The following is a 23,589-nucleotide window of genomic DNA, read 5'->3' as shown; positions in this document are numbered from 1 at the left end:
CTCTCTATATGTGTATAACTTTATCTTCAGTAAAGAAAGCTCTCCAATACACCAATCCCTCAAAATCATGCTGGCATGCTGTAATCGTTATTCATTATTCGCACAATTTGAAAAAAATGGTATGCACCTTGGTATTTTGATTAAAATAAATGCTGGAAATCTGAAATAAAAAAAGAAAATGCTGGAATTGTAGACAAGTGCATCAGCATCTGAAAAGAGAAGAGGGTTTGACAATTCAGAGTGGAAGCCTTTGTCACAACTCAGCATTTTCACTAATGAAAGGGCTTACATTAAACCTAAACCTATATATTTTTCTCTTTTTACATACTGCTGGTGTATTTCTGGTGGTTTATGTTCATTGTTTGTTCAATAGCGTTTTTTTTTGCTATTTTGGCAGATGTATTAGTTCCATTGAATACCAATTAGTCTTCAGCCAAAGTGTCACCAACTGCCCTATGATATAACTGCTTGCAGGCTTCACAAGCACAGCGAGACACCTATGCAATGGCAAAACCAGTCACGAGCCTCAGCTTTAGTCCATCACATCTGTCCCCTGTGAAAAAGAAAAGAGTATAAAAAGACAGATAATGACAACCATATCCAGCCACCTTGTCTAGTCGCTGCCCACCAATCAATTCATAAACCTGCTCCCTCGTAAATGATAACTTAAGAACATAAGAAATAGGAACAGGAGTTGGCCATACGGCCCCTCGAGCCTGCTCCGCCATTCAATAAGATCATGGCTGATCTTCAACTTCAACTCCACTTTCCCACCCGATCCCCATATCCCTTGATTCCCCTAGAGTCCAAAAATCTATTGATCTCAGCCTTGAAAATACTCAATGGGCTCGATTTTCCAAGCCCCGAGGAGGCGGGTTTGGAGGCGGGAGTGGTGGGAAAATTGCAGAATCGGGGGGGGGCAGGAACCCAACCCGCCTCCGTGCCAATGTCCCAGGAGGCGGGTACCCAACCTGTGCTGGGAGCCGCCTCCCCGAGGCGGGAAGGGGATTAGTGCCAATTAACTGCCTGTTAACAGGTAGTTAACAGGCAGTTTTTTCCCTAATCTCTATTTTTAGCCCCGAAGTGTGGGCTGTCCGACGGCTCCGAACCACGCCAAGTTAGCGAGACCTGCAGGGGTTGGAGGGGTCGAGATGTCCGTTGTGCAGGTGAGTGATGGGTGCATGTGTGCAGAGGTAAGTGTGTGAGGTAAGTGTAAAGTGTTTTAATAAGTTTTAATAAGTTAATAAGTTTTACTTACCTTTACTTTCTCCTGCAGGCTTCCTTCCTTCAGTTCTCGAGAGTCCCTCATCTCACCGGCACAGAAAGCAGAATGGCCGCTGAACTGTCAAAAGCTGCAGCCTCTGCTTTCTGGTCTGGAGAGATCTCTAACTGAGTCTGAGTAGAAGGACTCAAGTTAGAAGACAGATTGTCAGTGTTTGACAGCTTCACAGAGCGGTCAAACGCTGATTTTTCATCTGTCAAAAGCTGACGTCACCAGTAACCAGGTGTCCCTTAATTGGCCTGCTGAGCCCGCTGGGCGGGCTTAACAAGGTCAATCAAGAGAAAGTAGCGTGGGTTGGCCACAAGTCAATGGAGGCGGGCCTACAACCCAAAAAGTGTGAGTCCCGCCTCCAAAAGCTCCCCATTGACAAAATCGAGCCCAATGACTCAGCATCCACAGCCCTTTGGGGTACAGATTCCAAAGATTCACCACCCTCTGAATGAAGGAATTCCTCCTCATCTTGTGTTTATACAGTGCTTTTATCATAAAAAAATAGCCCCAAGGTGCGTTGCAGAGGAGAAGGAAACACTGAGCAACGGTTAGCAGAGACACCAAAAAGTACAGTTGGAAAAAAAAATTGTTTTGAGGAGGTTTTTGGAAGTGTTGAGAGAGATCGAGAGAGAGGAAGTAAGGTATCGTAGGAGGAATAGATGAGTCTGTGGGTACTCAGCACACACATCTACAATAATATTTCAGGCATCATATACCACCTGCATGTTAATAATTCCTGGGGACGGATGTGCATTCTTACCAGGTGCTGGGATGTCGGCACACTAAACAGCGTCAAAAGACCTCGGAAAGTGAAGCAGTTGCAAAGAATGTGCTTGGTTCCTTTCTTGCTACTGCAAGGACTTTGGAATAGTGGTGTTGCGTTGTGTCTATCTCAGCAAAGCAGCAGTGACTTGAAAAATGACTTTGGACGTGGCTCACTGTCTGATAACCACGACTGCTCTGGATGGGGTCTGAAAGTTGCCGATAGCAGAGCAGGTGAGCACAGCTGTCGCCTCTGCTGCACCAGTAACAGGTAATTTGTGAGAGCATGGCTTTCCAAGTTCTATGTTATCTCTTTCCGCAGGCCCTACAGCATTTGCCCATTAAATCGAAATCTTCACGAAACAGTGTGCCAGATTGATCTATAAAACAAACGTGACATCTGTGAATTCTAAGGAATTGCTTTACTTTCTACGAGCTACCATGCTGGTATGCCAATAGCCATCAGCCATTGTGCAGCCAGCAAAAAACAGATTGTATTGGAGTCAGTGAAGAAAAATGGTGTGGAAAAATTTAAGGGTGAATTGGACAGGTGTTTGAGGGAGTGGACGATTGAGAGGTATTCATTGCAGAGTCTGGCCACATGCTCCATCGAGACTTTTCCAGTGCTCTACTTTACTCTATTCTGCGCTCCTCTATTGCCACAAGCGTTGATGAAGTAAAAGTGATACTCATGTGCTTGCTATCATCATTTGGGCCATATCACTGACAGCCATGCACTTACTGGGAAGTAGTCAACACATCTGAAGAAAACATTGCATGCTGCCTAAAGCGAACAATTGCTGCCAATAGTGACATTACAACAGTGACTGCACTTCAAAAGCACTTAATTGGTTGTAAATCGCTTTGGGACATCCTGAGGTCATGAAAGACACTATATAATTGTAAGTTCTTTCTTTCTTTTTCTTTCTCTCTCTTTCTCTCTGTTTCTTTCTCTCTTTCTCTTTTTCTCTCTCTTTCTCTCTCTCTTTCTCTTTCTCTCTTTTTCTCTCTCTCTCTCTCTCTCTCTTTCTCTTTCTCTTTCTCTCTTTCTTTCTCTGTAATGGGTTGCCTTTTGCCCGCCCAGGGTGTACAGTTAACGTGACTGCTCAGTCTTTACGTTTGTCAAAAAGAGATTGTTAACATTAGTGTATCTCTGCAAAATGAAGCATATTTTCAGCTAATTTTAAAATACACATATTGACCAAAAACCACAGGTTAACATTTTCAGAAATAGCAACTGAAAATATGGGGTGAATTTCGACGTCAATGTAACGTGTGGAAATGTCGCTCTTTCGGTATCGCATTGGTATCCAAGAGCGGAGACAGGTTTTGCTCTAATACTGCATGTACGTCAGTACCTGAAGTGACTGGTAGCCTGGCACCAGTTCAAAGTCTGCAGCACTTGTGCTCGTGCTGGACTTTTTAGTCCAATTAGAACGAGTTGGAACATGAACTGACATGCAGTGACTGCAAGACATGGCACTGAGTTCTTCTGTTTTCTAGCGACGCAAGAAAATCATTCACTGTGATCGGAAGCCGAGTTTCCAATGTCACGCCATTGTCAAACTTACTTTCAGAAAGGAGAGTTTAAAAACAATACATTAAAGATATGTTTTTTGGACCATTCATTTACTTGGCCTCTTCTTTTCTCTTGTTAGGCTCTCCTTGTGTCATGTAAACACTCATTAGCTGTAAAGTAACCTGCTTCATTGTCAGGTACTGCTCTGCACTCGAAACCAGGAGATGTTTGTAGAGCGGCAGTGGTGATTTATTCCTTCGCTGTCCCTCTGGGGAAGTGCATAGGCTGAATTTTGTAATGATATCTCAGTTTGGTGTGTGCAACTTTGAGACCGTCCCTTATCGCCACTAATTGCTGTATCAGTGCTGCAATTGTGCTGCCGGTTAAAGCCAGAATGGAGCCAGTCAATCTGCAAGTCAGAGCTTGTAAGTCAACAATGCTGAATGCCGTGGCTTAAGTTGTTTCAATCCTTAATTTTCCTTATCATTTAATGTTGGGTTGTAATGAACCCCTGAACAAAATCAGCAAAAACCAGCAAGATGTTTTACAAGGATGATACCAGAACTGAGAGGTTTTAAATATTAGGAAAGGCTGAACAGGCTGGGGCTATTTTCTCACGAAAAGAGAAGGCTGGGGGTTGGCCTAATAGAGGTCTTTAAAATTGTGAAGGGGTTTGATAGGGTAGACGCAGAGATGATGGGCTGGATTTTCATTGGGCCATGGAGGCGGGATTGGAGGCGTGTGGGGCTTTAAAATCCCAAAATCGGGGGTCCCGACCCCATCCCACCCCTAACCTGCCTCCATGCCAGTTTTGAAGGAGGCGGGTACCCGCCCCGCACTGGGACCCGCCTCCCCGAGGCGGGAAGAGGATTAGTGCCAATTAACTGCCTGTAGTTAACAGGCAGTTTTTAGCATAATCCCTATTTTCATTGTTGAAATGTGGGATTCCCGACGGCTCCAAACCACACCAAGTTAGCGAGGTGGGCCGTCGGGATGAAGGGCTTGGAGGGGTCGAAATGTCCGGTGTTCAGGTGAGTGATGGGTGCATGAGTGCAGAGGTAAGTGTGTTTGGTCTGTGTAAAGTGTTTAAAGAAGTTCTACTAACCTTTACTTACCTTTACAGCCTTCCTTTCCTCAGGTCTCGGGAGTCCCTCATCTCACCGGCACAGAAAGCAGAATGGCCGCCAGCTGTCAAAATCTGCAGCCTCTGCTTTCTGTTCCGAGGAGATCTCTAAATCATCCTGAGAGGAAGGAATTAACCTGGAGTACAGATTGTCAGCTTCAAACAGCTGTCAAATGCTGATATTTCATCTGTCAAAAGGTCTTGACAGATGAAATATCAATCTGTGACGTCACCTGTTGCCGGGTGGCCCTTAATTGGCCTGCTGAGCCCACTGGGTGGGCTCAACAAGGTCAATCAAGTCAAAATTGCGTGGGTTGGCTAGAACTCGATGGAGGCGGGACTACAACCCCAAAAGTTGTAGTCCCGCCTCCTACCCGCCTCCTCAATGAAAATCCAGCCCGAAGTTTCCACTTGCGGGGAACATTAAAAAAAAGATAGTTACTAATAAATTCAATAACGAATTCAGGAGAAACTTCTTTACCCCGAGAGTGGTTAGAATGTAGAACTCGCTACCACAGGGAGTGGTTTAGGTGAATAGCATAGATACATTTAAGGGAAAGCTGGATAAACATATGAGGGAAAAATAGAAGCATACGCTGATAGGGTTAGATGAAGAGGGGCGGGGAGAAGGTTCCTGTGGAACATAAACACTGGCATACACCAGTGGGCTTGGTTGGCCTATTTCTGTGCTGTAAATTTTATGTAACTCTATGTTTCTGGTGGCCTTACTTAAATTCAAAATGGTGAAATCACAATAAGGAGCCCTTACTGTAAAACTCCATTAGGCCATTACCATTGGGATGAGATTTTGTACTATTCTGAATTCAGTATATAGATAGACTTGAAATAACAACAGAAAATGCTGGAAAAACTCAGCAGGCCAGGCAACATCCGTGGAGAGAAAATAGAGTCAATGTTTCGGGTGAAAACCCTTTGTCAAGACTAAAGATGCACAGGAAATGAAATAGATTAAGAGGCCAGGCTGGGAGAGAACAAACGAGAAGAAGAGACATTAAGAGGTATTCAAAATGAGACGAGATGCTGATAGGACTAGTGGAGACAAAAGATGGCTCTAGATCACCATCTCATCTCGTTTTGAATACCTCTTAATGTCTCTTCTTCTCTTTCATTCTCTCCCAGCCTAGCCTCTTAATCTATTTCATTTCCTGTGTTTCTTTAGTCTTGACAAAGGGTTTTCACCCGAAACGTTGACTCTATTTTCTCTCCACGGATATTGCCCAGGCCTGCTGAGTTTTTCCAGCACTTTCTGTTGTTATTTTGGATTTCCAGCATCTGCAGTATTTTGCTATCGTATAGATAGACTTGCATTTATACAGCACCTTTCATGGCCTCAGGATGTCCCAAAGGGCTTTACAGCCACTGAAGTACTTTTTTGAAGAGTAGTCACTGTTGTAATGTAAGAAGGAAGGAGGAGGTCAAGTTATACTGTCTAATTTAGCCGTGATCTGTCCCAAACAGAATCACACTAATACCATCTTTGACATTGCAACAGGTTATAACTCGTCCAGTTAAGATCATAGGGCCTGTTAATGATCGTTAAAAAGGACTTCCGCTGTGAAATGCTTAACCACAAGTGCTTTACACCACAAGAGTGCTGCTGACAGCAAATGCAACGTTCTCCTCCATTGACCGCAACCCATAGAGTAAACGGCCCAAGATTCAGGAAGTCATTGGTGTCACAAACTCATAAAAAGTTGGCTCTGTGAGTCTGCTGTTGGGTCAAGGACACCTGTTTCACTAAACACAGCGAGCCAGTCCTGTATATTTACACAGCGGATCTCCATATTACACAGTGAAGCCCAACAGGTCGACTGAGACCAGCGCCTGATGCTAAAAGTAAAATGGAGGATAACAGTGTATGGCACTAATCACTTTTATCTCACAGCCAAGCACCAAAATGGATGCTCCCAGTGCTGCTTAACCTCCTTCCACCGCAGTTCTATATTTAACAGATTATTTTTCTCCCCCTCCAATTACTCAGAGCAATTCATTTTGACATTCACCGTGCCTGCAACAACCAAAGTGATTTATAATATTTGACCCCGAAATCCTCAAGGTGCATCCAAAAATAGTATGGATCTGGTCTTAAAGAAACATAAGTCTTTAACTGTTTTAATTCTCTTTTTCCCATAGGGCTGACATTTCTGGAATAAAATACTCATTTATTTTCTACTATCTATCATGTAGCGACGGCAACAATTTGCTCTCACATAGCGTCTTTAATGAAGTAAAGATCCCACGGCACTTTTTGAAGGGACACTGAGCAGGAGTTTGAATGGAAGTTTAAGCAGGAGAGGGGGGGGTCAAAAGGAATGGTTGAATAAGTAGATTTTAAGGCTTTTTAAACTGAGGAGAAAGATTCCCACTTCTCAGGTTTTAGTCCCGTCTCCATTAACTTCTGGCCAACCCACGCTATTTTCCCTTGATTGACCTTGTTAAGCCTGCCCAGCGGGCTTAGCAGGCCAATTAAGGGAAAGCCGGTTACAGAGAACATCAGCGTATGACGTTTCATCTGTCAAAAATGTTTGACAAATGAATTATCATCGTTTGACAGCTACTGACATTCTCTGTAATTTGATGAGTTCTTGAATTCAAGACTCATCAAACCTCTTCATTTAGCAGAAATTAGATGGTTGTTGCATTGGAAAATGCAGCGGCCATCTGCCATCTCTGCCGCGGAGGTGCGAGACTCTCCGCATACCAAACTCTTGAAGCCTGCAGGAAGAAACAAAGGTAAGTAAACTTTTACTAACACTTTCCACATACCTTACATACTCACCTCTCCACATGTATACCCATCACTTACCTTCACAGTGCACTTTTGCACCCCACAGACCCCTGCAGACCCACTACTCGCCTCGGTGACCCTGGTGGGGTTCGCAGCCTTCGGGAAGCCCACACTTGTGTGGGTAAAATGGGGATAATCCTCTTATCTGCCTGTTAACTACCTGCTAACAGGCAGATAAGTGGCACTAATCCCCTTCCTGCCTCCAAGGAGACGGGACCCGGTGCGGGTCGACTACCCGCCTCCTGGCAAGATCCCAGATTCTGTCATTTTCCCAGCAGTCCCGCCTCCATACCCGCCTCCCCAGGGCTGGCAAGATTGCGCCCACAGTTCCAGACATCATCACAATGTAACAGACCAAAAGATGTGTTCGAGATGTGCTGTTTAAATTGGCTGTGTTCTGTGATGTGCATTTTTACTTGTGACCCTTTCTATTGCTCTCCATTACTCTGGCACCATGGAAATTAATGACATAAGGCTATCTGATAGTCCTAACTGCAATTTAATGCAGGTATCACAGTCTCACATTATTAAGGGCACTGCTGTAGATAGATTCATAGAATAGGCACAAAGGTTCTATAAATATAAAGTACAATTAAACCACAATATATGTGCAGTTCAAACTCACTCCTCAAAAGGTGGATGCTAACAAATCTTACAAACTAGTGGACTTGACGGCTGAGGTCGCTGGTTTTGCAACTCTGTCATTTTTGGCTGATGAGGACTATAAAAATCAATTAAAAAATTAATAACTAAACGATTGCTCTTTGACCTTGGAGAAGACCACTGAGTTTCAAAGCTCACAGATGTAGGGAATGCCGTAATTAGAATCATCAGAATATTTTCAATCAGCCTGCTGCTGCTGTTACACATTTTGCTGGGGATCCAGGGCTTGTGCCTTTTATATTGGCCCGTAATTTCCGATAGGAGGCTTCCTGCGTGCGGATGTCTCCTAGAGTCATAGGCCTAGAAATTCGGTATAGCCGCATTTGGGGCGCTAGTCCTGGCGATGCGCAAAGTTTAGCGCCAGGCGCAATTTAGCGCCAGCTAGCGTGATATTGGGTTGCAGCGCCCCTAAAGGTGATTGCAGTGCTAAATCAGGCGCTGCACGCTACTCTTAAGGCGCTAACCCGGCGGTGCAACCCAATTTCGTGGCGGCGGGGCGCAGCGAAGGTGCTGTCAATAATCACTTTCCCTGAGACACACTGGCACCGGCCAGCTCTTAAAGGGGCAGGTCAATTGGCATCACCAGACACACTCATTGCCTTGTAGGCCTTCAAAGCGGTGGGAGCCTACCTGTGGCATACCAGCCTAGCAAGACATGGAAAGGGTGAGGCAGAGGGCGGAACGCCTCACTGATGGGGCATTGGATGCTTTGGTTGGCGCAGTGGAATCAAGGCCAAGGAAGTTGGTCGGAATGTGATTTATGATTTGGACAGTCTCCCGGGTATGAGAGGCAGTTATGTGTCAGTGTTTTAGTTTTGATTTCTGTTGCCATAGCTTTCTTATGTTTGAAGGAACCACATTTTGTGTAATGAAACACTTTCTTCATTTACAATGGCCATGCCTGCTATTTACATGCATCTTGCCCTTCACAGGCTTGGGGGTATCAGACCGGTTCCATTCCTGGTCTTGGAATGGCAGCAAGCATTCCCTGAGAGGGGCCTAGAAGCTACTTCTGATCAGCCTCTGACGCGCAGCCTGAGAAGAGCCACTCGCGTAGAAGTTCAGGCCAGCAGGCATCTTCTCAGCCACTGACAGAGATGTCCTGCACCTTATCTGAGGCTGCAGATCTGGCTGAAGCAGCTGGCACAGCTCAGTCACCACCTCCTTTCTAAATCGCAGCCTTCTGACACACTGCTCCTCCGGCATGTTCATGTAGGAAAACTGCTGTCGGAAAACCCTGCCAGCGTAAGGTCTGCTGTAGCGACGTCTGCTGGCCCTCCTCCATCTGGCCATGCCCGCCCCCCTCTCCCAGCGTCTCAGTGCCCTTTCCAGATGATTCAGCAGCAGGACGTTCCCCTCCAGTGCAGCCCCCATAATAAGTGCCCACAGGAAGGTTCCCCGTTGTCAAGGCTCACCAACAGCAAGGTGATGGTCAGAAGGCTGAAGATCGTCTGCCTGCGCTGGCTCAGTGGTCAAATTGCTCTCAGTGTGCAGCTCAGCAACTCTTTGTAGCTCTCGAGGAAGTTTTGCTCCAAAAATGGCTGCCGCTTTTAAACCACACCAGTCCCCTTTAAATAACGCTCCTCCAGCCCAAGAGCAACTTGGTAAGGTCCAGTTAAGCTGTCACTATTAGCGCCAGGCGCTACGGAGGGGGGCGCCACTGAATTTCCGGTCCGGGGCGCCCAAAAGGCGTTGCACACTCAAATGATGTCATAATCAGCCTGCGCACATGAGTGGGTGCTAAGATTTAGCGCCGGCGCTAAATGCATGCTCAATATGGGGCGAGGCGCTAGGCGCCCTGCGCCCACCCGGAAATTGGCTAGCGCCCCACTTCTCAGCCTCTTTAGGCGTTAATCGGTGGCACTAACAACCGAATTTCTCCCCCATAGATTTATACAGCACAGAAAGAGGCCCTTTGGCCCATCGTGTTCGTGCCGCCCATCAAGCCCTGTCTATTCTAATCCCATTTTCCAGCACTTGGTCCATAGCCTTGTATGCTATGATGTTTCAAGTGCTCATCTAAATGCTTCTTGAATGTTGTAAGGGTTCCTGCCTCTACCACCATTTCAGGCAGTAAGTTCCAGATTCCAACCACCCGCTGGGTGAAAAAGTTATTCCTCAAATCCCCTCTACACCTCCTGCCCCTTACCTTGAAACTATGCCCCCTGGTTATTGACCCCCCTACTAAGGGCAAAAGTTACTTTCTATCTACCCTATCTATGCCCCTATGCCTATCAGAAAAAAATCTACGCTCTTACCTGAGGGCTCCCGAGGTCCGGACGCTTCCGCTCCAAACTCGAAACGTGGAGGGCCCATGTATCCCAGGGGTGCAGGCGGTTCGCAAGCATCCCTGGGATCACATGGGCCGGGCCAGCCAATAGGAGAAGGGAATCCCCCTTCTTACCTTTGACAGATAGACCTGTCAAATATATGAATGGAGATCACCCCAAAAACAACAGTAAAACATTAAATGCGTTTTTAAAAAACCATCACATTTTTTAAATAAAGTTTTTTACGGGATTAAAAATAAACTTACCTTTTTTGAAGGTATTTTTAAATTATAAATGAATGAAAACATTTTTTTTTTACTTTTTTAAACTCCTATGCTGGTAAAAGCAGGCCTTACACCTTTGTTTTTACCAGGCGTAAGATTTCTAAGGGTCTTCAGTGGGCGGAGGTTCTCCAGAAAGTGGAACTCTCCCCCCGCAGAGGCCCTTCTCCAGGGCAGGCATCCGATCTGTCAGATCTTGACAGATCAGAAATATCTGTTTTCAGCGCAGCGCGCACACACCCGTACGGATCAGAATATATGGGCCATAGTGTTTATTAGAGTTCATTGCAACATCAGCTCCATATAAATGGCATATAAAGTCCTACTCCAGAGTCTTGAGCACAAAAATCTAGGCTGACATTTGTAGGGGGGCATCTTTTTCGGGATTTACGGTAATTTACCTTCCTTTATCTGGTTTACGGTAATTCACCTGGTCAGGCAGCCTTTTGCTACTACACTCTGACCAATCCCAAACAGCAGTTTCGAATCGCTAAACCCACCCTTCCAGTTCTGACTGGAGGACTTATCATTAATGATATATTAAAACGGACAACTGGTCTGGATGTGAGAAAATCAACTTTTATTAAACTAAATGAAAGCTATACCACACGATTTTAGTAATCACTGTACAATTGCTTAAATGGGGAAGACAGATGGCAAAATGAGGGATAAATGGCTACAATGTTAATTAAACAATCTTAGCAATTTCCCTTAAATTACCCCCCCCCTTTAACTCCTTACTAGATTGCTTTGCCGAGGAGTCAGAAACCTGCTCACCTGTGGTCCAAGGAAAATAAGAGAGAGAGATAGCTTCTCAGGAGCTATCTTTATATCCTGCGAGCTCCTGCTGTTTGGCGCTGAAAGGGTCTGTGTGCACATTCGCGCCGAAAAGTTTGAATACACAAGAGAAAGGCCATGATTGGCTGACTCAAATGGGCTTGGAGTGGTTTGAATGTGTCTTTGTTCTGGGGCTGAAATGTTCCCGCCCACATCCGGATTTTCTGGGCTAACAAAAGGGAGTAATGGGTGATTCAAAAACCCATTCATTCTAAACTGTTCCCTATCAAAGTCCTTTCCGTAGTTTTGGTGTGTCTCATTGTGTGTAAGGGGCTTTGAATGGGTTGGATTACTAGGTAAACAGAAGCCCTTTGTCCTGCGGTCAGTCTCAAGTGGTTTAATCCCTTATGTCAACATCCTGCAGTTTCTTGTAACAAACATTGCCTCTGTAGGGAAGGGAAACTCCCTGGTTTTGATTGACAGAATCTAACTGCCACTGCTTGATCCTCCCACTTTCACAGACATCTACGAGCTGCTAGCTGCTTTTCCAAGCCCCATTGTCCTGGCCATGCTTTTATGACGGCCATTTTTAAACCCCTTTGAAATTACCAAACTCCAGGGAACAATTTTATTAGTAAAATGTACTGTCTTAAAGTGTGCAAATTTTTCCATGAAGTTCCTCGATTCCGGTGTTGTCCACGCGCCGCAACGCAGCCTTTTGCAGTTCTGGGCACGTTTTAAAACATTGTCCAACCCAGAGGCAATTTCAAGTCATGCACAGTCTCCGTCCACGATGTAGATTAATAACTCCAGTGTTTTTGGGGCTGAGGGGATTTTTTGTGAACCCCTACATTCACCCCTTTGGATACTTCCAACTTGCTTGTAGTATCCACTCGAAGAAGTGAGCAAAATTTTCTGACCCCCGACAAACAAACATCCCCTGTATTTACCTAATAGCTACCTACCACTGATCCCCCGACCCGTCTATTCCCCTCAAATTTGAGAAAAAACCGTGGTATGGTAGGCATCTACAGATACATCAATTTACAATAAGGGGTCTCATAAACCCTGCATCACTCGTTACATTAAAACATATTGCAAAATGTTGCAATCTTGGTTATACAATGTAATCACAATGATCCCAAGCACGGAGAGGGTCCTATGCCTCTGCTCAACTTGGAGTTGTCACAAAATGATCCCAAGCACAGAGAGGGTCCTACACCTCTGCTCAGCTTGGAGCTGTAACAAAATACAAAAAAAATCTGGTTTACCAACATGCTTAAATATACCCGACCATCACGTGCCAATGATGGGTCGCGAAATTCGAGTGGGTAATTGCTCCTCCCACCCGGGCAGTAAATGTTCCTTCCGCCCCCCCCGAATGGTCTTAAACCTTTTAAAAACAGAAGAATGGATTTTACAGAACAGTCTGCTCCACCAGCCCCGAGCCATTCCCTTGTCCCTTTGTGGAGGCAGGGTACCCCGCCTGTTTCATAGACCGAGACCGGAGAGTATGGGATCGCGACTCCCAGTCCCTCCCCCTCCCATCTTCCCTCGACTGGCTGGAGAGAATGATGGGTGCCTGCGTGGCGGCTTTCCCTGGCCCCACACTCAAACTTGGATCCCAGATCCGGCCACCCACTCATCCTCCCCAGCCACACTTACACTCTAACTTTTCCCGCATGCCCCCGGTGATTTCCTCCCTTCCCCGCACGCACCCACGCGACTCTTGGGTCTCCCCCTCCCCTTTACAATCTTTCCCGGGCCATCAGCACCCACTCCCGGGGAACACGTCCCTATCTGACAAGGCGCCCGCACTTCCCCACCATGACTCCTCAATAGCGAGGTCTCCCACAAGTGAAATTCAGTCAGGATAGTGCTGGGTTGGGGGCCGTGCCCCACCCAGCTGGGGCCATCTCTTCCGCATAGGAGGAGTAGGCAAGTTCCTCCGGACCCTGTCTGTTTTCTCCCGAAGGTCGCTGCGGGGTCTCCTCTTGGATTTGTCCAGTGGCGAGGTGATCCCCAACCTTCTGTATCACCATATCTTCATTCGATGCCCAGCTCGGGCTGGGCGACCAGGGCTGCTTCTTCATCCACTCTCCTGCAAAAACTTAAAAGGACATGCAGCCAGGTCTCTCACTGACCTGTTGCCTTCGGTGGAGACATGGTCGGGTCCCTCGACCTCGGACCAAAATAAAAGCATTTGGGCACACTTATAAACTTAAACTTTAAAAACTACTAGTTATATTAAAACTTACAATTCACCTTAAAAGCATGCTATAAACATTGATTACTTTACACAAAGCTATAATACAAATGCCGCCCATCTCCGGACGGCCATGCTAATCTCTGGCAATGTCGCAGATTACTGCTGCCTGCAGCAAAGCTGGACTGTCTCCTGCTTCTGGTCCCTGACAGCTTATGGCTGCTGATTGGGGACCTCTGTGATCGGTTTCCTCCCGGGCTCGGGAGATTGCTCTTTGTGGCAGGTACACTGGTGACCACCTTTTCTTGGGCTTGCGGACCCGCTGAGACCTTCTGAGGGGCGTCTCTGTGGGGGAAACTTTGGCTGACGGACCCTGAGCCTGGGTCACAGCCCTAGCTGGCTGGGAACATTCTCCCCTTGATGCAAACAGCCCGGATAGTATAATATACCTGGCAGCCTGCCGGTACTCCGGGTTTGTCTCCTTTTCCCTACCCACTCCTGTACTGGGGCAGGTATTCCCTCACCACCTACTGCTGATGGCTGTAAATCTTCCTCTCCAGGTCCAAAACCTGGTACCAGCTCCTTCCCTATGTCCCCTGCAAGAGGGATTGCTATCCCTGCCTCCCCAGGGTCCCACATCATGGGGGGGACCACTCTAGAAGCGGGCTGGGAAGCTTGTTCCTTTAAACAGGCGACTGCGCCTGCGCGAATCTCCTCCCCGGAGTCCCTGGCAGAGGCTGCGAAGCCTCTGTCTTCAAACAGGCGGCTGCGCCTGCGCAAACCTCCTCCTCAGAGTCCCGTGGCAGAGGCTGTGAAACCTCTGTATCCAAACAGGTGGTTGCACCTGCATGAGAAAACTGAGAAAGAGCCGCTGTGGTCCCGCAAGCAACTGCGCCTGCGTGAACAATCTCTTCACAGGGCTGGGGAACTGCTACACTAGCACAGGCAACCGCGCCTGCACGTTCGGTTTCCTTGAAAAAGATAGGAAGAACCACTGGGTCTTCCAAGCAGGCTACTGCTCATACACGTATAGATTGGGAAGCGGGACCTTTAAACAGCCGACTGTGCCTGCGCGCACGGCCTCACAGTGAACAGGAGCCGCTGGGGGTTCCAAGTTCGCGACTGCACCTGTGCGAACCCGGCGTTGGGAAACCTCTCCCCTCAGGCACGCGACTGCGCCTGTGCGGGAAAACTGAAATGGAGCCGCTGGGGGTACGGGCTGGGGAACCGCACCTGCGCGAGCAGTCTCTGTGAATGGACTTGCAGCAGCCTGCTGATTTCTAATCTCAGGTTGCTGTTTCTCTGTTTCTGAGCCACATAACTTGTTCAAATTTAAACTTTGGCCAAAACTTAGGTCCCACTGGGGCAGGGAAGTATCCCAATTTGTGGGCTGGACAACTTTTCCCTGGAAACAAGCCACAGCGCCTGTCTTTACAGGCTGTGAACTTGAACTTGTCTTGTCAGATTTATCTATTGAGCCCCAGGTTTAACCTCATGGGCTTTACCCTTTTGCTGGGGGGTCTCACTATTCTGCCCGTTCCTATATGCTTCCGCAAGCTGCCGGATTACAGTCTCTTCGGTTACTAGGGGGTCTCGGTGGTCAAACCAAGTATCAGCTTTTACTTTTATCTGGGGTAGGCAATTGGACACCAGGCAACAAAGCCATTGGGTCCGCTGCCTCTCGTTCAGGTGTGCCCTATTTTGTCCCCCTGTACACGCGCTGTTGTAGACTGGCCACAGCCTGTCTGCAAATGCCTGTGGGGTCTCCCCTTCCTTCTGCAGGGTTTTCCCTACGTGATCGAACGGATTGCCGTCGTTCGCACCCATGGCTTCCAGTATTTCCTCCTTCAGGTCCTCAAAACCCTTCTGCCATCTCTTAGCCTCATCTGAAAGGGTCTGATAGAGCTTGCTATCCACAGAGAAAAGCAACATTTTGGCTTTCTCTTCATCATCACAGCCGTTAACACCAGCTGCCTGTTCTACTTGTTGGAAGTTAACTGAGGGGTCTCCCTTTTCAGAGAGCATGGGAATATGTTTCACCAGGCTTCTGAGCTGTTGGGTATCATAGGGTACCAGATAGGTATGCTGAACAGCCCTGGGTTATTATTGCTCATGGGCGGACCATACCTCCGTTGTCGGAGGGGATACACTGGTCCTGGTCCCCGCCTGCCTAGCGGGACCTGCTGGCATTCTTCTACCACCCCATTGTCCACCCCTTCTTGCTGCCAGAGCTCCTCAAAACCCGGAGCTGTGGGCTGCTGTCTTGGGATCTCTAATTCCCTAGCCAGCCTTTCCCTGGGTGTTGCCTGTGGGGCGGTTTGATTTGGGCTGCTGGTAAAATGCGGCTGAACTGTCTTCGGGCCGATCAGGCAAATCATCCCCCTTGCTCCTTTTAAAGCCATGTAAAGGCTTTCTATCTCTGCCCTACAGGGGCCATGATCTGCTTCACTAAACCTTTGGTCGCAGGCCAGCTTATAAGCTGCTTTAACTTCTGAGATGAGGCAGACATTCTCTTCCCGCAGTCTCATCTCGCTATCTCTGGCCTCAGTGGTTTCCTACACAAGGCGCGCTATCTCTGCCTGGCATTTTTCCAACTCTGACTCCCGATTCTTGGCCTCTGTAAACTGCTCCTGCTTCCTCATCTCACCCTTCTTAACGCAGCCACCTGTGCTATAATAGGTCAGCTTACACGCTGCCGCTAACATCTGCAGGGCTACCCACAGACTGAAAACAAGAGAAACAAGAGCCGATGCTTTCTCCAGATCCAGACCACTCATCATATCAAGAACTGCCTCCAGTCCTGCCGCGGTCACCAACTTGTAGGGGGGCATCTTTTTCAGGGTTTACGGTAAATTACCTTCCTTTACCTGGTTTACGTTAATTCACCTGGTCAGGCAGCCTTTTGCTACTATACTCTGACCAATCCCAAACAGCGGTTTCGAATCGCTAAACCCACCCTTCCAGTTCTGACTTCTAATTAATGATATATTAAAACGGACAACTGGTCTGGATGTGAGAAAATCAACTTTTATTAAACTAAAGAAAACTACACAACACGATTTTAGTAATCACTGTACAATTGCTTAAATGGGGGAAGACAGATGGCAAAATGAGGGATAAATGGCTACAATGTTAATTAAACAATCTTAGCAATTTCCCTTAAATTACCACCCCCTTTAACTCCTTACTAGGTTGCCTTGATGAGGAGTCAGAAACCTGCTCACCTGTGGTCCAAGGAAATAAGAGAGAGAGATAGCTTCTCAGGAGCTATCTTTATATCCTGCGAGCTCCTGCTGTTTGGCGCTGAAAGGGTCAGTGTGCAAATTCGCGCCGAAAAGTTCGAATACACAAGAGAAAGGACATGATTGGCTGACTCAAACTGGCTTGGAGTGGTTTGAATGTGTCTTCGTTCTGGGGCCGAAATGTTCCCGCCCACATCCAGATTTTCTGGGCTAACAAAAGGGAGTAATGGGTGATTCAACAAGCCATTCATTCTAAACTGTTCCCTATCAAAGTCCTTTCCATAGTTTTGGTGTGTCTCATTGCATGTAAGGGGCTTTGAATGGGTTGGATTACTAGGTAAACAGAAGCCCTTTGTCCTGCGGTCAGTCTCAAGTGGTTTAATCCCTTATGTCAACATCCTGCAGTTTCTTGTAAACAAACATTGCCTCTGTAGGGAAGGGAAACTCCCTGGTTTTGATTGACAGAATCTGACTGCCACTGCTTGATCCTCCCACTTTCACAGACATCTACGAGCTGCTAGCTGCTTTTCCAAGCCCCATTGTCCTGGCCATGCTTTTCTGACGGCCATTTTTAAACCCCTTTGAAATTACCAAACTCCAGGGAACAGTTTTATTAATAAAATGTACTGTCTAAAAGTGTGCGAATTTTTCCACGAAGTTCTTTGATTCTGGTGTTGTCCATGTGCCGCAACGCAGCCTTTTGCGGTTCTGGGCACGTTTTATAACATTGTCCAACCCAGAGGCAATTTCAAGTCACACACAGTCTCCATCCACGATGTAGATAAATACCTCCAGTACCTTCGGGGCTGAGGGGATTTTTTGCGAACCCCTACACACTCCAGTGCAGTGCTGAGGGAGGTGCCGTCTTTCAGATGAGACGATAAACCGAGGCCCCGTCTGCTCTCTCGGGTGGTCATAAAAGATCCAATGACATTATTTCAAAGAAGAGCACAGGAGTTCTTCCCAGTGTCCTGGGGCTAATATTTATCCCTCAACCAACATCACTGAAACAGATTATCTGGTCATTATCGCATTCCTGTCTGTGGGAGCTGGCTGTGCGCAAATTGGCTGCCGCATCTCCGATATTACAACAGTGACTACACTTCGAAAAAGTACTTAATTGGCTGTAAAGCGCTTTGGGACATCCGGTGGTCGTGGAAGGGGTGATATAAATGCAGGTTTTTCTTTCTTCTTTCTCTAACCAAGCCAGCTAAGCACAATGTATGTTGTGAAGCACAGCCACTATGAGTTGATGTGTAGCTCTGCACGATGTGTCATGTAAGCACTTCTTCTTTCATATGGTCATAGCAAAGCAAATCAAATATCAATATCTAATTCAGATATCTAGGCCAAAGCTTCCAGTGTAACAGCATGGATACCTTGTAGGTTGCCTGTGAATTTCCTCTGAGGGCAGTGCTCAATGATGTTGCTCCAGGGTCTGATCAGGAGCTCCACAGTCGCATGATGGGGATGCATTAATCTTCCATCTATGGAGAAGGTGGCAGCATCGACCATGACCGGTTCTGAGGCGGTTGCTGGTTGTCCACTGTTTGCGAGGGAGGTTTGATCCTTCAGATTGTAATGTGAGGTCCTCTGTAAGGAATCCATTCGGTATGTTGCAGTTCTTCCGAGCATTTCGCCATCGGTCATCAAGGCTGAGGGGAGATCGCTGAAGGGCTTTGGCAATGGTCGAAAATGGCCTTCTAGATTTGAGACGGGTTGGTGGTAGGTTGTTCAAGTCGGCCTGGATCGGCCTGTCTTTGCTGGTGTAGCGGTTGTATTCTCTGGAGACTGCATATTCGCGGCGTCTCCAGAGAATACAACCGTAAGCACTGACACGCACTTGAACCTGATATCCAAAACATACAGGTCTTCCCCAGCCTTCTGTGTCTTTGGAGGCTTATCTTGTAATACATAAGTTTCTAGGGTTTTTATCTTAAATAAGAGACGTTCCCTTTATTCCTAGTGCCGCAATTGCTGGATTTATTTTTCAGTTTATCAGCTCCGTGTTATTTTGTTGCTCCAATTGAAAAAACTTGTTCAAGATGTTGGTTCTGCTCATGGGCACTTACACCGGCCACGCTGATCACAGGCACCCGCCTATATCGGGCAAATGGCGCTAACCATTTGCCAAGATCATTGAAGTCGATTGCAAAGGTACCGTTTATGACTGATTAAGAATGTTGTCCATTTTGGGCATCAGTTTTTAGGATTTTGTCCTTTCCTCCAGCACATTTCAGAGATCTTACACTGCAGAGGCTGGAAAGAAAGAAAAGGAAATATGAATGATTTGTCTTTTGTCACATCCTCTTGTACTTTGTGTGTTTTTCATGAGGTCGGAATTTTTACAGCTCGGGAATGTGTTACAAATATCTGCCATTTGCAGTTACAGCATTGCTATTTACAAGCATAGTTACAATAAGATTCAAACAGTACGGAAAGGCTGCTAAGTTCTCTTATATCCTGGAAAGAAAGACATATTTTAATGAAAAGGAATTTTCAGTTGTTTAAATTTTAAGCAATACCTTCTCTCACGATTTACAGTCCACTTCTTATAATGGGCAAATCGCGCTCACGCCAGTGCCCCCCGGCTATAAGAAGTGGGAACTGTACTATGTGCAGTTCTGGTCACCCCATTGTAGGTGGGATGTTAGAGCCATGGACAGGGTAAAGTGAAGAGCTACTGGAATGATACCAGGAATGAGAAGTTTTAGTTATGAAGAGAAAATGGTGTTTTTCCTTACTGGAACAGACAAGGTTAAATGGAGTATCCAACAGGGATTTTATGAATGATGAAAGGTTTTGAGAGGGTAAATGATGAAAGATTGTTTCCATTGGTTGGAAAATCAATAACAGGGGGGCGTAGACTCAAGATAATCATGCGTAGAACAAAGGAGGAAGATTAGAAGCCATTTGTCACACAGCGGATTTTTAGAACATTGAATGTTGATCACACGGTTGGTAAGGCAAAGGTTCGGACACTATTTAACAGGGATATGGACAATATTTGAAAAGGAAAATATAAAAGGACATAGGGACAGGCAGGGAAATGGAAATACAGTAGATAGCTGCAGTGTAGTCGCACTGGCATATGTTGGCTCAGGCAGTGGGCGCGGCATATACTGTGCCCGCCCAAAGAATTTGGCAGAGGGTCTGTGCCAATTTTCATGGTCCGTCCTCATTTATGTTAATTTGCAAGATGGCAGTGGGAACCACACTCTCTACAGGCAACTCTCTGATTGGGTGACAGGCCGGGGGGGAGGGGACGGGCAGTCCGGTGGGGGTGGCTGCTACTTAAAGGCCTGATGCAACAACTTAAAGGGGAGGTGTTTTATTTATATTGGGGAGGGGAGGGGAGGGGAGAGTTGGCAGGCGGGTGGGTGGGGGTGGGCGGGGTGGGTGCGGGGGTTCAGTTACCAGCGAGATTGTGCAGCAGCAGGAAATATGACCATAGGTTCTCTGATGTTGATTGAATAAGTCAATCAGGAAACATCTACCACCATTCAGTGTGCAACTTTGCAGTCTTTCTCTCACACCAAAGTTTGGAATTCTGGCATAACTTTATCAGACACCCCACATCTTGGTGCAGCTAAGCGTTTGATTAGCAGTTGCGAGCGGTACTTTGACTTCGTCAGAGTGACTACTGAGAATGTTGACGCACCCGACCCGCCCCCTGCTCTCCATCCGGAATGCGGTTGGATGCTGCTCGCCTGTTGCCAGGACAGGCCCTGTTTGGAGATGCTTATTATTGGCTGGGCTCGCTTTCTTCTGCTGGCCCGGAACGGCTATTCCGATTGGTCGAGCTGACCACTATTGCAGCTCCCCTCTCAGAATAATGTTGCTGGTGAATCCATGGTGCGGAAGTCTGGAATTCTCACCCGTGTCACACACCATTTGAGCAGACAACCAGTAAGTAGCAACCAAGGGAATAAAGCACACACAACCATCAAAAAGGACTTGCATCCTCTGCTCTTCATCTGACCATTTTACCAACAAATGTACAAAAAGGTCAAAGCACGCATGCCTGCAGTGTCCGAATATGTGTATTGAGATCACACGTTCAACAAGGATTTATCTTACACATTTTTTATTTACCAATCAAAAATGCAATAACCATCATCTGGATTCCCAATTAACCGCGGGTGGCTAGCAGCTAATATATTGGACAACATTCCTCTACCTTATGTTGCGGCGGTGATTGTAACGCTGCTGCTTCATGCTAATCTTTGTCACAATTATTAAAATAAAGTCTACTTGACTGAGTACTGTTTGGAAACCGTTAGTAGCTGTGATTTGGCTTGCAGTCTAATTCCCTTGGGTGCTATGCTGTTGCAGTAATTGTAGATTTTCAGTTTAATACATTGTTCTGTACAGCAACCTAACTACCCCAGTCCGCTGCCATTGCGCTAAAGCCGAGGAAAAGCTGCAAGAAACCGATGATGACAGCTACACTCTGTCTTTCTTTGTACATGACATGATGATGGAATGATTGATCGCAATAAATGTACAACTATAATAATTAAACCCTCAGTGTCGAGACATCAGTCAATCAGCCGGGCGTGAGTGTAGAACAGAGTCATCAACAACCAGTAACCCAAGTAGCTTCATTAGTGAGACACCCCAGGGGAAAATAAAAATGATTGCCATTTAATTATTTAAGGAGGCAGTCAGTATACTGAACTCCACTTTGCAAATAATAATGCGATTCTCAGCCGCTCGGACCGACATCACAGATTAGACATACCCCTTGCCTGTACGTGTGTTGTGACTGCAGCAATAATTTATTGTAATAAATGCATAGCTTTAATTAAGCCTCCAACACAAATGTGGAAGTCAGATCACTGGGCAACTGGGTAGCGATGTAAACATAGAAACATAGAAGATAGGAGCAGGAGTAGTCCATTCGGCCCCTCGAGCCCGCTCCACCATTTAATGAGATCATGGCTGATCATCCAAATTCAGTACCCTGTCCCTGCTTTCTCCCCATATCCCTTGATCCCTTTAGCAGCAAGAAATATATCCAACTCCTTCTTGAATATATTTAATGAATAGGCCTCAACTGCCCTGTTTGGCAAAGAATTCCACAGGTTCACCACTCTCTGGGTGAAGAAATTCCTCCTCATCTCAGTCCTAAATGGCTTACCCCTTATCCTTAGACTGTGACCTCTGGTTCTGGACTCCCCCGCCATCAGGAACATCCTTCCTGCACCAAGTCTGTCTAGTCCTGTTAGAATTTTATAAGTTTCAATGAGATCCCCTCTCATTCTTCTAAACTCCAGCGAATATAAGCCTAATCGACCCAATCTCTCCTCATACGTCATTCCTGCCATCCCAGGTATCAGTCTGGTGAATCTTCGCTGCACTCTCTCCATGGCAAAAACATCCTTTCTCAAATAAGGTGACCAAAACTGCACACAATACTCAAGGTGTGGTCCCACCAAGGCCCTGTACAACTGCAGCAAGACATCCTTGCTACCATTTGCCCTCTTAACCACATGCTTACCTTCAGCGACTGGTGCACAAGGACACCCAGGTCTCATTGCACTTCCCCTTTTCCCAATCTATTGCCGTTCAGATAATAATCTGTCTTCCTGTTTTTGCCACCGAGGTGGATAACCTTGCATTTATCCACAATGGGCAGATGCATGGCAAATGCAGTATAATCACCCAACCTGTCCAAATCATACTGGTGTTTCTCTGCATCCTCCTCACAGCACACACGCCCACCCAGCTTTGTGTCATCTGCAAACTTGAAGATATTACATCTAGTTCCCTTGTCTAGTTCATTTATATATACTGTGAATAGCTGGGGTCCTAGCACCGATCCCTGTAGTACCCTTCTAGTCACTGCCTGCCACTCGGAAAAAGACCCGTTTACTCCAACTCTTTGCTTCCTGTCTGCCAACCAGTTCTTTATCCAAGACAGTACCTTACCCCCAATCCCATGTGCTTTAACTTTGCACGCTAGCCTCTTATGCAGGCCCTTATCGAAAGCCTTCTGAAAGTCCAAATACACCACATCCACTGGTTCTCCCTTATCTATTCTACCAGTTGCATCCTCAAAAAATTCCAGTAGATTAGTCAAGCATGATTTACCTTTTGTAAATCCATGTTGACTTTGTCCGATCCTGTCACTGTTTTCCACGTGCTCTGCTATTCCATCTTTTATAATGGGCTCTAGCATTTTCCCCACTACCAATGTTAGGCTTACCGGTCTATAATTCCCCGTTTTTTCTCTACCACCTTTTTTAAATAGTGGGGTTACATTAGCTACCCTCCAATCCATGGGAACTGTTCCAGAGTCTATAGAATTTTGGAAGATGATCAGCAATGCATCTACTATTTCTAGGGCCACTTCCTTAAGTACCCTAGGATGTAGATTATCAGGCCCTGGGGATTTATCGGCCTTCAATCCCGTCAATTTCCCTAACACCATTTCCCTACAAATACTGATTTCATTCAATTCCTCCCTCTCATTAGACCCTATGTTCTCCGACATCTCTGGGAGGTTATTTGTGTCCTCCTTTGTGAAGAAAGAATCAAAGTATGTATTTCATTGGTCAGCCATTTCTTCGTTGTAATAGATCTTCTGTGCCCCACCCCCTCAAAAAAAAAATTTGTTTCCTGCCTGACTGTCTAATAAAGTGGACACATGATAAATGAC

This window comes from Somniosus microcephalus, chromosome 8 (genome assembly GCF_052327205.1).
Source record: "Somniosus microcephalus isolate GS21.2 chromosome 8, FLI_Smic_1.0, whole genome shotgun sequence".
Lineage (NCBI taxonomy): Eukaryota > Metazoa > Chordata > Chondrichthyes > Squaliformes > Somniosidae > Somniosus > Somniosus microcephalus.
This window is presented reverse-complemented; position numbering follows the sequence as displayed.